The following is a 20709-nucleotide window of genomic DNA, read 5'->3' on the forward strand; positions in this document are numbered from 1 at the left end:
ATTGGATAAAATCCCATTAGGACGTCTGCAAAACAAAAACACACATTTTCCCTTAAGTAAATGTAATAAGAAGGACTTTTAACCCCCACCCTTAGTGCGAATAATGATGAGAGTGTTCATGGTAACGTGACAGCTTACGCTCAGATCCCTGAGGGTCATTTAAAAGAATGAAATGGCTGTCTTTGTCCCCATACATCAACTTAAGAGAGGGATTTTCAGATGCATTAAACCCCACATGTTTTAAAATGATGACAAATGGCATCCCCCCCCCCCCCCATGTATTACTTATAGATCTGAGCTCAAGCGTAGTTTTCTGTCACTGAGCGGGCATCAGTTTGTGTTTGTCTGATAGAAATACTATAAGTCAAAAAAGGTCATTGTGTAAAAATCAGATTCTGAAAACTTGTTGCTCTAAAAAATAAAGATGGGCTATAAGAATTAAAGGTACAAAATATTTATTTTGCTATTACACATATAGATATATATAAATTATCTGCATACAGTGGCATACAATCAGGGCCTGTAAAGCCTTCAGTGAAGGCCTAAAATGATCTGAAAAGAAGAATCTAAATCACAGAGAAGTGTATATATATATATATATGTATATATTTTTTTTCTCCAAGATATATTTTAGGTCATTCCAACTGTTCTGTCATCCTCTCTCACAGTTATTGTCACAGTTTTTTCACTTGAAAGTTTCTAACCAATCAGATTTTAGCCCTTACTTGTTGCTAGGTTCATGAAAGTCTGCCTTACAATCATACAGTTAGTCCTTACATCCTCACTTCCGCTTTTGCAGCCAACTTTCCCCCAAAAAAAAAAAAAAAAAAACATAGCCATATATGTAGTAAACATGTTTACTTTGATCCAACCAATTAGAATTTGATTTAGAGACTCTATAGCTTCATGACAATGAAAGATGACAAAACCGCCTCTGATTGGATGGTCAAAGCTTGTGCTACCAAAAGCTAAATTCTTCTGTTCTTTAGGCTGTAGGCGGTAGGTGCACTTGGTTTTTTTTTGTTTGAATTAATCGCTGTTTTGCACTTAACAATAAAAGAAAGCGGAGAAGCTGATGTAGTTGCAGATTTATTGCACAAGTCATTCTTAAGATGGACTTTTACGGGAAAATTGGACATTGTCAAAAAAGACAGGCCAACCCCGAAGCTATCAAGGCTGTCTCAGCAAGGAAAAGGGTCTAAAGACCATGAAAAACTAGTGTTTATCACCCTCATCAACCCCCATGAGGGTGATAAACGTTTTTTTTTTTTTTTTTTTGGATTTGCTGTAAACTAGCAATGATTTAAACAAATAAATGTTCAAGTTTAATGAGTTGTCAATTGTGCTTTGACACTTGTTGCAGCTGTTAGTACAGTGGGAGGAGACTTGCAGGCGCAGAGTTAGTTTTCACAATATGTGCAATTGTAATGAATTCAAATTATCAATTTATGATGGAATTGCTCCATTAAATAATGTTCCCATATAGCAAGATGGTGTTGGAAACATAAAATAGTTATTAACAAGGCGAGTTTGGGTGGAGGAAGACTGAAGGCTCAGCTCTGAAATGCATGGGCCGCCACTGATATTCAATATTTATATATATATATATATATATATATATATATATATATATATATATATATATATATATATATATATATATATATATAAATTTGCTTTATGTCCTCAGTCCATATGTGTGATGTCACACACTGTCCCAGTTTTCGTGAAGCAATTCAAGTCCTTGCATGTTTGCAGTCTTATTACACTCTCACCATTTTGCTGAGAATGCATGTGATGGTAATTGAGTGTGTAATGGTTCAGTGCTCCGGCTATGGGAAGGGTTCTGGGACAGAACCTTGAGGGTTTTGACTCCTCATTAAAGAACAGGTTCAGAAAGAAAGATGACAGAAACTGAAATTACTATGAAAATGAATTGACTTTAATGCTCTGATGACCGAACAAATTCGCCATCACCAAAACCCAGTTGGATTTAAAAAGAAATCACTATAAAGTCACGTCTCATTGTATTTGCAGGTGTATTAGAGCATGTCCTGCATGAAAATACTGCCATAGGTTCCTAAAACGATCCCTTGAGGCACAATCACGCTAGGATAGTCTGGGGAATAGAGAAAAAATGAACACCTTGATTTGGTCTGCTTTTAAGCAAAGTAAATGGAAATGGCATGAAGGTACAACAGCTTCATATTTGGGGACATTCCTGAGAACAAGCACTGATAGGAAGGAAAAAGCAAGCTTTAGAATAACCTGTTATTACAGTTCCTGGGGGTGCAAGAACCAGCAATTCCTGTGCTGACGAAAAAAAAAGGCTTCCCGCCCACCCAACCTGAGGCTTTTACCCCTCCAATGTGGCTCTCTGGTTAAAGAAAATAAAAGTTTATAATTTTAAAAAGTTATTGTAAAGTAAAAGAAAAAAGTAAACTAACTCAAACTTTATGTAAAAGAGTGAAGGACAGTTCTGTACGTATCAACAAAATAGTTCAGCTCTCAGTCCTCATCAGTTTCTACTGGTGTTCCTCAAGGTTCTGTCCTCTCCCCTCTTCTCTTCATCACTTACCTCCTACCTCTTCGAAATTTTTTTGTAAATTTCATTGCTTAGCGGCTGACAACCAGCTCTATCTGTCCAGTAAACCTGATTCCTCTCTTTTACCCAAGTCCCTTTCCTCCTGTTTTGTCAAAAATCAAAAACTGGTTCAACTTTCTTTAACGCGGTAGCGACAAAACCAAAGTACTTATTTTAGGCTCCAATTCCACTCTTTCTAAAGTGTCAAGTATCACAATCTCTGTAGATTCAGCTTCTGTCTCACTATCTTTTTGTTCTCACATTAATAACGTAACTCGATCTGCCTACTTTTATCTATGCAACGTTAATCATCTCCGCCCTTCTCTCACTTTCCACTCTGTTTCTATCTTGGTTCACAGTTTGGTCACTTCTCGCCTCGACTACAGTAATTCCCTCCTTTTCCCAAACAAAACCCTCTGTCCTTTAGCAATTAGACTGGCTCCCAATTTCAATTCAAACTCTTCCTTCTGACATGTAAAGCCCTCCTTAACCTGGCTCCTCCTGACCTTCTCCAAATCTACTCCCCCTTCCGATCTCTCCGTACCCTCCGGTGGTCTAGTCCCTATGGGGAGCCAAGCCTTCAGCTGGTCGGCTCCCAACCTCTTGGACTCTCTCCCACCCGATCTTCTTAATATCGTCTCTTTACCCTAAACTCAAAACTCACCTGCTTAAATCCGCTTTCTCACATTAAGTTTTTGGCTCTTCTTTAGTTGGCTAATTTTATTTTTATTTATTTATTGTTCTCTGCTCTTATTGTTTTTTATTGCCATGTACAGTGTCCTTGTCTGACAAGAAAGGTACTTCAAATAAAATAGATAATTATTATATTACTACTACATTTGAGAACCTCTGTCAAAATAATAATCTATTTCATCTTTTGAAAAAGGGCTAGTTTTGTCCAAAGGTTATATTTTATTTATAACAAAAGTATGTTCATGTATATTTATCACAATAGTCACAATAACAAATAAAAAGCAGTGTCTTTATTTATGGAGTGAAACAAGACTTTGTGGCTCCTTCTGGGTTTTGGTCCGTGAGAAATCAATCCAAATTGATCTTAAAGTGTTGAAGGTTGCAGACCCCTGCTCTATACCTTCAAGAAGGGCCATCAAGAACCTAAAAACAAGCTGCATCTCCATCTGGTCCGTGTGATTCAAGGTCCCAGACTCAAAATTGCTGAAGAGTGGAACACCATTAGAAGACTGTTCCCTCCCACTCAGGACTCAGCGGACAGACGCTGTTTGTCCATGGCCCACTGGAATCTGTCAGATCGCACCCACCCCAACCATGGACAGTTCACCCGACTGAAATCTGGAGGAAAATTCTGCAGCATCTGGTGCAGAACAACCAGATTCCAGACTTCCCCCGGACCATCTGACTGCTCTGTAACAATTAGCAGCAGCGCAAAAAGACTACAAACTTACAGGAAACTGTTGCCTATAATGTATTTAAACTGTATATATAGATCCTTTAGAAATGACACTTCATAAATCTGACTTTTTATATTGCACAATTATTCTGACTGCTTGTGGAGCCAAACAGCAACATTCCGTTGCCAAATTCTTTGCTGCGTTTTGTAAACTCACTCATTTGTTTTTTGTGGAATGACAATAAAGGTTATTCATAAAGTGCCAGCTCATAACAAAAATAATCTTAAACACTTCGCAAAGGACAAAATCACTGAAACGGGCAAAATCGGTTGTTAGAATTGACCCCATTCCAAATGTTCCCAAACTTTATGATCCAATTCTGTCCAAAGCTTAAAAAAGCCAATAAAAGTGTTTATATATGAATAACAGTAAAGGGTTTTGGGTAAAATCCCTGCACTGAGCAACCAAATAATAATAATAATAATGTAATATTCACCCAGCAGTACCAGACTAAACTGGAGTTCAAGAGGACAGGAAAGACACAGACAAACATAAAAACACTAGAATCTCTATCATGACGCAGAAGAAATGAGTAAACACCAATAAACAGGTGATCATAAATGGAAGGCAAGATACATCTTAGTAGCTACAACATTAGAGGACAAACCCAACCAAATTCTCTGGAATCTCTGTTATAATGTATTCATGGTAGCAGAGAGAGAATGGAACACAGACGAGCACAAACATCTGTTAAATCCCATTTGTTAATAACTGCAACATGAGTCCTGCTTGTCCTTTCATTGTGATAAATTGATTGGCAACTTCCTCTCCTCATTATGCAACATTTACAAGTGAGACCTCCATCAATCACTGTGGACTTGGGTTTATTCAGGTTTCACTTGCAGATGAACTGATGCCCCATTTGATCCACGCCAGAGTTCAAATCAGCTTTCAGGTTTGTAAAGTGAAACGGACTATCTGAGAAAACAACTTGTGTATCGACTACAAACTGCACTTTTATGGCCTTAAAGCTCTAAGCTGATTTGTGTTTATTAGTCATCATTAGTTATCACCTATGCATCCAGACCACTCTTTAAAGACAGAGAAGCAAACCATTTTGGTAAAGAAGATTGACTCAAACATTACCAACAATAGTGCAACGTTGCTAGATCTGCTCAAAATCTGACATATTGAAGAAAAAAAATCTAAAATATTGTATGCATTTTCTTTGTGTCCAATTATGTGTCCTAGTAAGATTAATACTTGGAAACAACCAGTGTAACCCTTGTGTTATCCTAGACATGCTTACATTAAAATTGGATCACCTGGACCCCACAAGATAGTGTGCTTCAAGGATTTCATATCTTCACTGGTCTCTGTGGCAAACACCTTTGTCATGGGAGGGATCACTCATCAATATAAGGGTTGGGTCATCTGGATTCCATAAGAGAGCACCAGGGTTAAGAAACTTGCAAAACTCTTGCAGGTTTTCCAGTATAAGAGATACACTCATCTCAAACAGCTGATCAAAATCTCCATGTTAGGACTCCACGCTTGCTTTGCTGTTTCATATTGTACAAGACACGGCTCATTACACCATTAAAGTCCAGCTACAATCATCTTTTGAGCTCTTTTAAAAGCCTTCTCAGTGGTTTCCTAATTAGTCTTTAATTAAGCTTGTGACCCACCCAGCACATTTTCTCCGTCACAGATAAGCTCTTTCAAAAAAATTGTTTTGTCTTTTATTCACAATGGTTTGAATACTCAAAAATGCTAATTTTTCTTTTTGTCCTCCAACATGAGAAAAAAAAAGTCACAAAAACATGTTAAAAAAAACACCCAAAACACAAATTTCATCTGAGTCCGTCTTTAAATCCTAGGAAAAACAAAGTGATACTGAAACATAAAAAAAAAAAAAAAATACTATAGATATTATTTCATTGGATGGAACAAGGTATTGAAGTCACCCATAAAAACTGCCTTACGTCCGGCCCTAGTGAAATCAGACCAAAGCCGACAGCGTGGCTTCCTGATCGTCTGCTGTCATTTTGAAACCTGCAACAGTGATCAGTCCAAGTTGGTCTGAGTGAGCTTGTTCAAAGTCCACACCCCTTCCTGTCATGAAATAGTGGTGGAGGACTCAAATGCAGGAGACTGTTGTTCACAGTAACTTAAACCATTGAATAAATGAACCAAAACATGACAAAAACCCATGGAGGAACAAAAATGGTGACAGAGCATATGTCCTGACAACGAGGAACTGAAAACCAGACACCTAAATACACTGAGGTTGATTAACCAAATGAAGACAACTGTGGATGATTAACCTAAACATGGTGAGACTGACAGGGAAAACAGAACATGACAAAACCATGACACAACCCAAGCACAAAACCCTGACATCTTCCACTGAAAGCAGCTCGGGAGAAGCTGTCAATCAAGTGCTTTTACTGAGGCATCTGATTGGTCAGTTTATAAGTTGAATAACTTGGGATAAAGAAAACATGTCTTAAAAGAAAATAGAGTAAGAAAGAAGTTGCTAAGAAGAAGGTGTTAGAGTAAGAATGATTCTTCTGACTAAAAGAATGATTGAGTAATGACTGTTCTTTTCTCAATAGAAGTCTATGGGGTTTTGACCCTCGTGGAAGGTCTTCTTTGGATACTTTCTATTTGGAAAACGAGAAGGGAAGGTTCACACTATCCAGTGTTTATACAGTCAATGACTGACACAAAAAAAGTGCATTTATTCCTTTACAACCAATCAAATGGTCAAACCTGAGCATTACAAATTCTGCACTCTTGTGGGAGGAGCCATTCTGTCACTAACAAGTTACTAAGTCACAGTAAAATATGCAATTAACAAATTTTTTTTTAATCTTAGAAATATTGTTTTCATTAAAATATTATGATGTCACCCCTATCAGTCTGTAAACTTGTGCAGCTATGATGAAAAATTAAGTAGCAGTAAGAAAATAAAACCTATTTTTGTTTGACCAGCCACAGCATCTACACATCCAAGGTCTCTTTACAAGGAAATCCAGGATATTGTTTTACCCTTTAGTTACAATAAGGGAGTTTTCTTCTACTTCAGCGTGATTCTTATAACTAATTGCACTCATCTTCCGGTGTACTTGTGAATATTACCAACTGGAGGACGTGCTTCTTGATCCTTAAGCTGTTTGCAGATTGGTAATAAAGAGTGCTAAGCTGATTTGAGTGTGCCTTTTAAATGTTCCGCGGTGCGCCAGGAGAGCTATAAAACCACATCACTGCTCATGTGAGACATGTTTTTGTGCAGTGCCAGAAATCACAGCTTAGTCTTTCCTGCAGATTAGTTTGCCCCTGAATGCCTGTAAGATATATTAGAGAATGTACCATGGGTGGATGAATGGATGGGCAGATAGGACAGACAGAGAGATCAGCAGACTGTTAGATAGATTGTGTTTTTGCACAAACTGATGAAACAGCTGCTACAGTTGTTTTCAATTAAAAGGTGATTGAAGTTCAAGGATCCAAAAAGCTACAAATGTTTGACAAATCCCATGCCGTTTGGTCAACTGGAATCAGTGAATGCAATTAAACAATCCCTGGATGATAAATTTAGAGAAATATCTCCCATTATTGTTTTTATGGCTAACATATTCATTGGTTCCACTACAGAAAAAGTTGATAAAAGAAAGTTTTCTTTTTGTTGACCACTTAAATCCCCATCATACCACAAAAAAGGTCTATTTTAAAAGCATCCGTCTCCCACAATAGCAGAAGGAAGATCTTTCCCTCAGATCCATCTATTTAGTTCTTTTCATCCATACCTCTTACAGTGAATGTTTCAGCCTTTGGGAGATTGAATATATGACCTTATAAGCTGGGTCACAGACAATCGGCAAACCTCACAATGCATTATAATAAAGCTGCTTCCAGCCTCACTTGACTCGTATAATCTTATGGTCTAAATAAGAGGTCTGTTAGAAGTGGAAGGCCGCCTGTAGTGCTCTCATCAAGTCGACACACACTTACCTGCATGGAAGTGTCCCCACAGGGAGCAAACAATGAATAGTAATGAGTTTGTTAAATTTGTTGGCTCTAAATGTGAGGGTGAATCATACAGAATAATATATGGACTTTGGATATAGGCACTAAAATACCTCATGTCTAAGTGGTTGTCTTCCCTAAACTGAATGGATTCTACTTTTGTATGTGTATGTAAAAGCACAGATCTGGTGAGATTGAGGTCTGAGATCTGACCGAGCCATTGCCTATATGTGTGTTTGTTATCCTTACTGGTTCTCCATTTTGTTCTAAATGCTTTTGACATATTCCAAAAAGATTTATCTTGATATTCTATTCTTAATTTGAATTGGATTCATCCTACTTTTCATAGTAAAGACAAACTGAAAATAGTGTTTTTGGGGTTTTTAACATATTTTTGTGGCGTTTTTCTGATGATAGAGGACAGATATGAAGAAAATGAAGCTTAAAACTGCATTTCTTAGTATTTTTTTATTCAAATCATTGCAAATCAGGAGGAGAAAAAAGTGCTTTTTGAAAAAAAGCTCATTTGTGATATAGAAAATGTCAGGTGTGCAGCAAGCTCCCTGCTCTCCTGTACTTGTAGACAACTAGCTTGTCTTTGTTTTCCTCATCCGAGTTGGCATCTGGTTCCAATCTGTACAACTGGATAGCTCCAATATTGTTCGCCATTTTTGTTGATCTGGTAATGTTACAGTGTATTCAGACTGGGCACATTAAGTTTGCTTAAAATGGATCAGAGTTCGTTTCCCCCAGTAATCCGGAACAAATTTTCAGTATGAACACACCCAAGTGGACTCCGGAACCAGGAACCGCTCTCTGACCCATCTTTCAAAGTGGTGTCAGTTCAGTTCTAATCCGACTGAACTCTGGTTTGTTCAGTGTTTCTTGTCTAAAAAGTAAGGGTGTAGGAAAAAAAATCGATTTGGCGATATATCGCGATATTTGACTTGGCGATACTTGAATCGATTTAAAAGGCTGTCCAGCCAATAAGTATTTAATTTTTAATAAGCAAAGGTGTATCTAATAGTCTCACTTTAGTTTATTTTAGTTGGCAGCACAGCACACTGAGCCTCTTGGAGTAACTCTACACCATGACCAAAACAACAAACCCAAGATCTTGTGAGAACCAGCTTGTGTTAAATGTTCAGTCTGCCTCGCAGCTTTTGTTATTATAAGACATGTACTGCTTAGTTTTTACTTGAGATGGGTACTGAACTGAAACTCTGTGCCATGCAGCTGCCAGTATCATATTAAAACGTGGATTGTAGTACTTAGTAGCGGGCTCAGATAAGAACGAGTGAAGTAGTTCAGCTGCGCAGCAGATCATGCATGGAGCCTCAGTCAAAATGCTGTCGGCGAAGCGAGCCAACGATCTGCTAATACACCGCGATAGATTCTAATTAACTCTGATGGATCAGAGTGAGGAGTATGATGCTCTTAAAAAAGCCAACATTGTGGCGATGACCGGTGAAATGCGTATTTACTTAGTGCAGCCGTGGTTGGTGGTTCAATCTCCGTTCCAGCCAGCCAACTGTCGTAGTATCCTTGGGCAAGGGACTTAACCCTCCTTGCCTCCAGTGCATCTCCACTGGTGTATGAATGCCCCGTGATGGTCAGAGGGGCCGTAGGCGCGCACAGGCAGCCACGCCTCTGTCAGACTGCCCCAGGGACGCTGTGGCTACATTAGTAGCTTACCATCACCAAGTATAAATGAGGAGTGAATGAATAATGGATACACAATGTAAGCGCTTTGAGCGTCTGGAAAAGTGCAGATGGATCCAATCCATTATTATTACTTCAATGTGTTCAGAGAAATTGTAGTGCAAACTGTCATGCACCCGTTCAGGGTCCTGAACTATTTAATAGTACTGGAACAGCTACATTTAGCTATGTTGGAAATAAATAACACTTTCTTTTATCAATCATACTTTTAGAACCTTATTGGTTAAGGTATTGTGATACGTGTCATATTACCAAACTCTTACACACCCCTTCTGAATAGGCTTCATGCTCGTAGCAGACCAAAACAGCCACCATGGACAGTCTTTACATAATGAAAACAGAAAGCTGCAGACAAATGTGAACCAGCAATGCAATAGCAACTTATAATTTGTTCAGATAAATGCAGGCTAATTAACCCTTGTGCTGTCTTATGGGGTCCAGATAACCCAAGCCATACATCAATGTGTTATCCATCCGTGACAAATGTTGACGAAGGTGGACACCAGTAGTAGTTCACTTTCAGCTTATCCTTTTCGGGGTCGCCACAGCGTAACAGCACCCACTGTTTCGCATCAGTGATTTGGCAGAGTTTTTACGCCGGATGCCCTTCCTGACACAACCCTGTACTTGAGGGGCACAGGGACCCAGTTAGGCAGCAACGTCAATTGTCTTGCCTAAGGACCCAATCTGGGTGGGGGATCAGTGGACAACCCTGGGAATCAAACCCAGGGCTTCTGCGTGTCAGCCCTTCACCTAGCCCACTGAGCCACCCAGCCGCTAGTGCCATGGACACCAGTGAAAATCAAAAATCATTGCGAGGGGAAAAAAAAAAAGTTCAGAATACTCTTTTGTGGGGTCCAGATGACCCCACTCCCAACAACAACACACCTAGGAAAGCACAACTTCTAACATAATAGACGTTGCTTCTCACACTGTTCTCGCGACAATTGGTCTGTCATAAACACTTATTTGGGTATTTATAGCGTCTTGCATCATGTCTCCACCGTACCAAAGCACTAAGTAAAAAGTGTTTAACCTGACATTGATACAGACGGTTGAAATTGATCTGCGAAATGTAAAGTAATAACTTAATATATAATGTAAGTGAACTGTCCTGACAAGGACTGCAAAGTTTGCGTCGTCAGGATTTCTTTCCTGGTCAAAGAGTGAAAGGAGTTTTAGTCAAATGGATTTGTTTACAAGCTATGGTCTGGAACAGAAAAACCCAGACGACGGTGGTCTGAATACAGAACAAACATAAGGCTCAGGACTTGTTCTGGACCAAATGAAGTCCAGACCAACAGGCTTTTCCAGTTGGAATAAACCTTTAGATTGCAGGAATAAGTGGCTGTAACATAGCAGGAGAGCATGTAAACAGAGAGCTCTCAGCAATAATAGGGGGACAGTCCCACCAACAACTCAGGGGTAATTTTTCATTTCTCTGTCGAAATTATGTCCAAGAAAACAACTCAGGTTTTTTTTTTTATTTTGCCTAAACACTGCATAATCATAGCTAAAAAACTACTGGAAATGCTCTTGTTATACAGAAAAAGATAATCAGAATGGGACTTTGAATATATATTAAAGTTAACAAAATAAAAACTAAATGAATTAATTAAATGCTGTAGCTTGTTAGGTCCACTGGGATACATATGGGCCTCAAAAACCTACCGGGTTGGGAGACTGCTTGTGGTCTGCGGGTCGCTGGTTCAATTTTCTCAGACTATTTGTAAGAAAAAAACAAATAAAAAAAAAAACAAACTGGAGTTTTTTTTGTTTTGTTTTTTTTTAAGTCTGAATTTCTTTTAACCTTAACCTCTCAGCCACAATCAACCACAGCTTTCTTTTCACCACAGCAGAGACCTGGGTATTATGATTAAAAAAATAGATATGGAAACATAGGAATCATTAACTGAACTGATTTGAGGAACTGACTTAATGTTGAGTGTTTTTTGTGTCCCGTTTTCTGTCTTGTTGTTGGGAGTTCCAATGTTACAGCCTATAATCATTCTGTTTTGCTTCTGCCTGCATAGTAGCATTTGTTTAGTTTTGGTTCATTTGCTCTTAAATTGAAATTAATGAGGATGGGAGTACCAGTATCCATTTATGGCCAACAGTTGGAAGTAAACACAGGATGTGCACACATGGGTAAGTCTAACCCAGCTCTGGTTTTTACAACCGTTTATCCCTAACGTGTTTTTGAGTGCTTGATCTTCATAATGCTTCTTTAATGTGCCTCTCACCTCATAAATAAACGGCACCGGGTGGAAAGGGGAGTCGGAAGAAGGGCCAAAACAACCGCAAGAGCAAACAATGAAAAAACTAATAAAGGTGATGGAAGGAAAACAAGTCACTGTGGTTGTAACTCTGTGGGACTAAAATGGACTGTGGCTGTACAGGTGACCTCCTCTGGGTCTGTTATAAAGTGCTCTGAAGGAAGCAGATCACGAGTGAGAGATATCACTGAATTTTCCTTAATATCTGCATTTTTTTTTCTTTTAATTAAAGTTTGAAGCTACATTCCTAGGTTTTTCAGTTATATTTCATTCTTTTTAAGATATTCTTGCTCCTATACTGTCTCTATAGTACTCCTGCTTCCAGCTCCTCCACAAACCTCACACTTATATTCACTAAAGCTTCTACCTGAATACAAAAACCGTCAGCCACTTAAGGAATTCAGACTTCACTGTCAAGCATCAAAGATTTTTTCTACGATATTCACAATTTCCTGTTGCTCATATAAACGAAAAGCACATCAATGGAGAGCATTGATTGTGCTCTTCACATATCCTACTATCTACTTTCCTAACAATAATCTTGATGCTGCAGTTCAGAGCGAGAAGAGGAACCACTTCAGCTAAGATGCCTGAGGTTGGGGCTCAGACATTCTCAGGAAGTAAGAAAATCACAATAATGAGTTGTGATCCTCAGGGTTAGTGAGACTGATGTGCTGCAAAGCTTTTTATATCAAGTCAATACATGGAGTGATGTTAAACCCTCGTGACAGTGAAGTTGCTGCAATCAGGACAGGTTAGGCTGAAGCTGCTCCTCTCCTGCTGCACACAAGATGAGGAAAATGGCTGAAAGCTTTTTGTAACATTTAAATACTTTTGTGTTCTCAAAGTCCCTCTTCAATTATTTTTTTAGCCATTTTATAATTGTTGACTTTCCACTATATTTTTAGAGTATCTTTCTTTATTTCTTTAGCACTTTTCCCAGAAAGAATCACAAAGGGTTTTACAAAAAGAGCATAAAATCAAATCCAAACACAAAAGGTGATAAAATCCAATAATTAAAATTAAAGTTAAAAATATAGCAAAACAAAGATCAACTAAAAACTCTCCTGGACAACAACCTCTTGACCTGAGATTTAAGACAGTCAACATATGGGAGGGAGTTTGACGGCTTGAAAGGAGAGATCTCATCTCATCTTAAAGCGGGTTGTTAGAATGCTTAAAAGTTGTTGGTTGGAAGACCTCAAGGATCGGGTCGAAGAGAATGGGGTTAAAAGTTCAGATGTATGTAGTGGCTCGACGATGCAAGGCTCAAACTCAAAGTAAAATTGAGACAAAATATTTTTTCTTTTTTTTTTTTTTTTTAGACAAAAGCAAAAAAAAAAAAACACTTTTTTTTTCCTTTTTCTTTTAAAACAGTGTTGTTTTCTAAGAAATTGGTTGTATTCAGACAACAAAAATAATTTGGTCCGGTCCACTTAATTTGATTCGGATCAAGTCCTGAACCTTGCGTTTGGTTCATCTTCAGATTCCTGCCAGGTGGACTTTCAATGAATCAAAACACCAATTCATTGATTAATCGATGAATGGATTTTTATTCCTACAATCCAACCAAATGTAATTGAACAATGCCATTAAATAATTGTTTCAAAAAGAGATAAATCAATAATCGATCGTGGGAAATACCATTTGGATTGAAACATGTTGGGTTTAACATAAAAATGGCCAAGTGACATCGCAAATGATTGCAGCAAAAAGGTGTTTATTATGAGACGTGCTTATTGGAACACATTTAATTTACACTTGATTATCTTGCAAGAAAAACGAGGAATCTAGAAAACTTCACCTGGACTGATCAGAAATCCAGTATTCATCTGAGTCAAACTGGTGGAATTGTTGCAAATGATGACCTGAATTGATTGTAGATCAGTGAATCGGATCATTTAAAATGAAAAAATATCAACTGCGGATCAGATCGGCAATCACAAATTATAAAATGAATCAATTCGTTGTTAAACGAATCGTTGCATCCCAATCTTTAAATCCTTTTATTCTCAGCCTTATAGTAAAGGGCTGATGAGTTCTCCTAAATATCGTCAAATTGTCTTAATTCCTTCAAATCCACAACAAATCTACTTAGCCTTAGAATTTGGCCAAACATCATTGTGTTATTTTTGTCTGGAGGTGTAAAGTATCAAAGTCTTTAAAGACTCAAAAGTCACAAAAGTATTCAGTCTGAAGTTCTTACTTAAGATGTAAAATATACTACATGGGTGGTTTGCATTTTTGTCAATAAATCCGATTTATTAAGAGAGATTGGTGACCTTTATAAGCTTATGTACCTCAGTTCATTGATTTACTCTCTTATTTCCTATTTTTTTTCTTTTAGCTTTTTCATTTATTAAACTCCTGAAATCAGAGTATTAAAGATTAGAGGAAAAAGGGAAAATGATTGAGAGAGTGTTGACAGTGGCTCTAACAGAGTTTATTCTAATTTTTATTCATGATTTATTCATCTATCACCCAACTTGGCTCCTCTCATTTCTACCTGCTCACACCAGGATCAGTTGACTTTTTTGATTGTCTTGCCTCCAATTTTTCTTTTTCTTTTATCTGTTTGCTTTTTATCCACCTTCCTCTCTGGTCTCCTGCATTTCAGTTCTCTAACCAAGACATGACAGAACAAACTGGTCTTGACCTTAGATTCTATTTGAGAAAATCCAATGATCCTCCAACCTGACAGGTAAGGACTCTTTTTGAGGCCAACGAGCATCACAAAACCAACAGGTTACAACCACGAGCTTTAAAATATAGCGTCAAATTGAATTTTTTATGATTAATATTTATTATTTTGACAGAGTTAAAAATATATTGTACAAAACGTCTGCTTTGTTTCCTGTCCAAACTGTTTTCAACTGTTATTGTGTGTTAAATTTTAAGATTTTGTGATTACGTTCATAGTTTCTTAACCCTTCAACACTAGAGCTTTAAGTCAAGAATTTACATTCTTTCGACTACTGTAACTCTTCAACCGTTTACACAATTACCGTAATCCCAGGAAATTCTGAAGAAGCAGCTTATATGCAACACTTTAGTGAAGTGGTGACGTATTCAAAGTAAATCTGTTGATTCTATCACTAAAAAGAAGTGGCTTTGTGTCCCTTTTGATAGTTGTGTGGCAAAAAGGTGGACATGAAAAGCCGCTTTTCTCCTCGTCATAATCAGCTGATTCACGTTGATCACAAACGGTCGAAGAGTTACAGTGGATCAAAGATCGTGTTATTTAGATGTCCGATGTTAAAGGGTCAAAGACATTTTTATAAGGTTTGTTGTTAAAGTCATCGCAGTAATCAAACGGAATTTTTAGAATAGTTAAGCTGGAAACTTTCCAGAAAGATTTGAAGAATAAACTTTTGCATCCGAACTCCTTAAATCTTAATGGCGTTCCAGTTAAATTGTCAGTATATACTTTCTTAGTGCTTTGGAACCAGTTAAGTGATGAAATTAAACAATGTTCAACTAACCAAAAATTCAAGAAAATGTATGAAAAAACGAATTTCACTATATGAGGATAAAAGGAGTTAAAGATCACTTAGCATTTGAATAATTCCAAATGTGTGAACTTGAATGTAGTGGAATAATTAAAGTTCTTTTAATTGCAACCAACGAGTATTACACTGTGTATTGTGCTATGACATGCAGTGATAGCGTGTTCTAACAATAATCAATGATTTTTACATATCGGTTACCTATTATTAATGTTTACTGAAAAGATGGAAGAATTCTTTCAGAGAATCATTTTTACCTACCTTTACAATACTTTCTTTGAAGGTCAAAGCACTTTACAGTCACAGCCGAACACTCTAACACACCTCCAACCACCAGGAGCATTGTGGGGTTCAGAGTCTTGCTCAAGAGGCCCTTTAGCTTAATTTCCACTGAGTGGTCCATTGGTGGTCCACGTTTGTCTGCGGTTATCTGTTTACATCGTGTAAAGACTGGCTACGGTGACCGCTTTGAACCAGTTGGTCAACTTCAAGTAAAGAGCCTATTCAGAAGAGGTGTGTAAAGCCTCGTTTGAATGAGCGGTACGGTCCAGTAACGAGTGGTCCAGTGCGGTCCAGTTAATTCTGGCGAGCGTTTCCACTCAGTTAAGCCTGAGCAGTTTGTTTTTCACAGCGCATGCGTGGTATAGACCGCTAGCTCACACCATCGCAGAAGAATGTTTGCAGTTCCTCCACAGACCAGGTGTTCCTGTTGTTTGCAGGCATTTTCAATGTAGACTCATGACCAAAAGAGAACACAGGAAACTGCAAAAACCGAAATTCTTACAAACGTTATCTTAAATGAGCGCTGTATTGGCAACAACAACTATTTTTAAATGGAGTTACAACCGATGGAGGCCCCCCAAAAGGTACGGGTCGGTTTTGTTTAATGGGTTCAATTTCATTGGTGTAAAGTCTTTTAACTGGACTTTTTTATTTTACTTAAGTATTTTTTGGCTGTTTTGAACTAGTACTGCGTATCAAAAATGTAAGAAACTTTTACTCTCTACTCAACTACATTTTTGATTGTATACTTGTACTCTTTACTCCCCTGAATGGACACTTACCATTACTCGTTACATTGTGATTGTGCGCAACGGCCCGCATCTTTATCTACTTTACCACAGCTGGTTTGATGTGCAGATTAGATGATATCGCCATCTGCAGGATACTGAAGGTACTGCATGCTATTTATGAGCTAAATTCAGTCAACTCTTGTGGGTGGAGGGTGAGGCCAACCAGGAAGTAACAAAACATTGCAGTACTGCAACTGACCAGAGAGGCTGGTGCTTAGAGTAAGAAATTCAGCATTGATTTCAACAGTAAAATTGCCTGAAAACCTTCCCACTTCTGCTGAAGCTGACATTAAGGCTCAACACTCCCCTACCTCCATCTGCTGCTTGTGAGTGTCTTTTTAGCAATGATAAAAAGAGTTAGAATAAATTCCAAGACTTTGAGAACCAGCTTTTGTTAAAACTGAAAATATACCCCCTGGAGACTGAGAGGTGTATCAGATTAAAGTTAGCCCTGAATTTTAATCTACTAGGTTTTATTACTTTTTTTTTTTTTTTTTAGAAACATTGTTTGTGCCTTTTAAGAACATTTGAGTGTGACTGAGACTGACTTTTTGTTCTATTTATTTTTTAAAACAGTTTTATTCTGTCATTTTAAAAAACATTGAGGAGTTAAATTTCACTTCTATTCATTCATTTCTAACATCAGGAACTAAAATCTCATAAATAAACAGTTTATTGTTCTTCACATTTCTTTTTTGTTCCTTGAGACTACATTCAGTACGAGTTAAATACGTAAGTTCTTTTGAAATGTGATACTTTTTTACTTCTACTTAAGTATTATTGGAATTGGTGACTTGTAACTTGTAATTTTTACAGTAAGGTATCTGGACTTTTACTCAAGTATGGTTTTCAGGTACTCTTTCCAACTCTGTCCATTTTACAATGGAAGTGTTCAAAATACCGGACCGACCCGTACTGCTCAGTGGAAACTAGGCTAAAAGCCTCGTTTTCACACATGGATGGGGGGTTAGGTGGGAAGTGAACCTGCAATCTTCCAATCAGAGGCTGAGCTCTACTCCTGCATCACAGCTTCACAGAACATAAATTTTATTATTATATCTTTCAACCAAGTTTCTTTTTTTAAATCATATTTTCTCAGATGTTACAATTAAAAAAATAAGTTTATGTTGTAGCTTCACCCAAGAATAAATTCTTCATTTGTTTCATTTCCAAATAAAAAAAAGAAGAAACTTGAATTTAATCATATTAAGGTGAACTTTCTCCTTAGAGGCTATTTTTTTTATTTTGTTCTCATGTTAGCATTCTGAACCAAGATGGTAACCATGATAACAGTCACCCTTGTAAGAAACTTAACCTGCCAACCGTTGTGTTTAAAGCATGAACTTATTTATCTTAACCTAACAGAGTTTCAGAACAGTCTTTCATCCAAGGCTGTTCCTTCCTTTTTACCTTCCTATCTAAAAACAGGGCCTGACGGTTTTTCAGCCTGCAAGCAGAACAGCAGCTGCCATAACAACTCGGCAAAGATGGATTTTGATTGAAATAACTGGGCTGAAAGAGCAGTGAGACCCATTTTAATCAGAGCCGCTTTGATCGTCGTTCTTTGTGGACGAGACTTATCCATGTCAGTTAATTTAGCTATAAAACAACACCGCTATGAAATATTTCTTCCCAAAGGTCACATGTAGCATATCCAAGTGGTTTTACTGATCTCGCATCAAATATTCATTTCTGCATAGTGAAGCAAGTTGCTTGAAAATTGAGGACAATCAGGACTGAGCACTCAGGTCCTGGAAAATAAACTTTATGTTGGGATCTGATGCATAAATCTGCTTGTTTTAAAACTGTTCATGAGTTAAATAAATATCGATAAAAATCAGTCTGGATAAATTCTAAAATCACACTCAAATCTTAAATAGTGGTTTTATAGAAGAGACTCAGCTTTTATAATGCAAACAGAATGTTTTCTAGTTTCAAAAAGCCTGTGGGGTTGGTGCTAACCCGGATATTTTCATTTTTGGTATTCATGTCAGCAGAATAAACACAGGTTGTAGGAACATGCACCATCCAGGTACCTCCCATTGCTGCAGCATCCTGACTTAATTTAATGCAAGGAGTAGATTTTTAGGGATTAGGTATGTCAAGAGGACACGGGAAAAGGAAATTTGACAACTGAAATCCACAAACTTAAATGGGCTAATTAACTAAACCAAATATAGCTGTAACTGATTCCTGGTGTGATTTTGACACAGAAGGGAGCAGAAACAGAAGCTTGAAGACCAAACAAGAAACAATAAACACAAAAAAACTGAGCGTAAGTGAGGCAACAAAAATGTAAAAGCTAAACTAAAAACACATCCTTACACCAGCAGGACACAACTCACCAGCTGTGAATGGATCCATGCGGTTAAAACGGCATCCATTCTTATCAGTGGGTCCTCCAAAAAGTCTGTTTGAAAAGTCCCAAAGGCCTCCACTGAAGATTTGCTGGAAGTCAGTATTTGCCTTTAAAGGAAAAAAAAAACTTTCCAAATGTTTCACAGAGCAGATCTGACTGGCAGAAAAATGCACTGTGATTGCATTGGTATTCAGTCAGTGTTAAGAAGAGAAAATCTAAGGAGAATAATTCTACTTATTATAAACCCCCAAAGCCCACTGCATCACATGACTCACAGATAACTCAATATTTTTGATATAAACTTTTTTTAAACTTTGTGATGAAATCTAATATCTCTTTAATGAGATACAGATAATATCAGTTACTATACATTGGGCGATTCAGTAGGTTTTTGCTCACAATAATGAACTTAAGATGCAAAATTATTGATTTGAGTGGTCAAAATAAAAACACTTTATTTACCCACAGTCTCAAATTTGATCCACACATTTTTAACATGGTGTTTTATAAAAAAATAAATTAACACATTTAGTCATTTCAATAAAAATAATTTAAAAAAACAGTTAATTTTAACATAAAGTATTGAAAATTAGCTAAACTTTTCCCACCAAAAGTGTTTTTGAGTTTTCACGGAAGCAGCCATTTTAAAATAACCTGGGAAAGCCCTTCTACCGCCCCTAGTGGAATGATGAGGCACTACAGGGCAGAGAACATGGACCAAGTTACATACAATGAGTTTTTAATAAAGTTGGTATAATGCTACTGAAATGGGGGTCTCAGAAAGGCATTTGTGGTTATGAAGGGTTAACATTTATTCACGAAACTTCCAACTCAGTGAATGAAGATAAATATAAACCAGTCAGAGGATCTTGGAAGTGAAGGACCAATAATGAACTGGAAACACTGGTCAGAACACAACAGATACACAAGAGTCTTCATATTTATGTGTAGATCATAGCATTTTTTTTTAACTTGTCCTGTCCAACAGCTGAGCAAACAGATACAAATAAGCAAATAAGCAGGGAAACAATATATTATTTGAATAGAATATGCAGAATATACACTCACTGTACATATTAAACATTTGTGTATACATATATGCATATGCATGCATATAGACACATGTACAGATCACTCATGTACATTCACACACTTAAGCAGAAACACAAAACCTCAACGCCTCTTAATATTCAACAAATCTACAAGCTCGTATATTGTTAAATGATTTTTATTTTTTTTAGTATTGGCATTATACAGGGCTGCACGGTGGCGCAAGTGGTTAGCGCTCTTGCCTCACAGCGAGAAGGCCCCGGTTCGAATCCCGGCTGGGACCTTTCTGTGTGGAGTTTGCATGTTCTCCCCGTGCATGCGTGGGTTTTCACCGGGGACTCCGGCTTCCTCCCACCGTCCAAAAACATGCTTCATAGGTTAATTGGTGACTCTAAATTGTCCCTAGGTGTGAATGTGAGAGTTGATGTGTGTGTGATTGAGGCCCTGCGACAGGCTGGCGACCTGTCCAGGGTGTACCCCGCCTTCGCCCTTCAGTAGCCGGGATAGGCTCCGGCACCCCGCGACCCCGAAAGGGAAGAAGCGGTCAAGAAGATGGATGGATGGATGGATGGCCTTATACATAAGTTGTGCAGTTTGGAATTGTACAATGTTGCATAATTTAAAGATTTTAGTCTTGTGTGTTCAAGATAACCAGATTTATGTGAATGGGAAATCCTGATCTGGAGCAACATTTTTGGAAGGTTTTCTCATAACATATTTAAATTTAACAAATGAGT

At 37.7% G+C, this 20709-nt stretch overlaps 1 protein-coding gene across 2 annotated transcripts in view; it reads right to left on the reverse strand.

Annotated features, from left to right (window-relative positions):
• Positions 1 to 20709, reverse strand: part of LOC112160794 (carbohydrate sulfotransferase 8) — a 280529-nt gene that overhangs the window by 253207 nt on the left and 6613 nt on the right. The window contains exon 2 of one of the 2 annotated variants that reach the window (XM_024295603.2): positions 18909 to 19029. The exons of the other annotated variant lie outside the window; for it this stretch is intronic. The gene's annotated coding sequence lies outside the window, so the exon portion shown is untranslated. The remainder of the gene's footprint in view (positions 1 to 18908; positions 19030 to 20709) is intronic. 2 annotated transcript variants of the gene reach the window in all.

Source organism: Oryzias melastigma, linkage group LG3, assembly GCF_002922805.2.
Source record: "Oryzias melastigma strain HK-1 linkage group LG3, ASM292280v2, whole genome shotgun sequence".
NCBI lineage: Eukaryota > Metazoa > Chordata > Actinopteri > Beloniformes > Adrianichthyidae > Oryzias > Oryzias melastigma.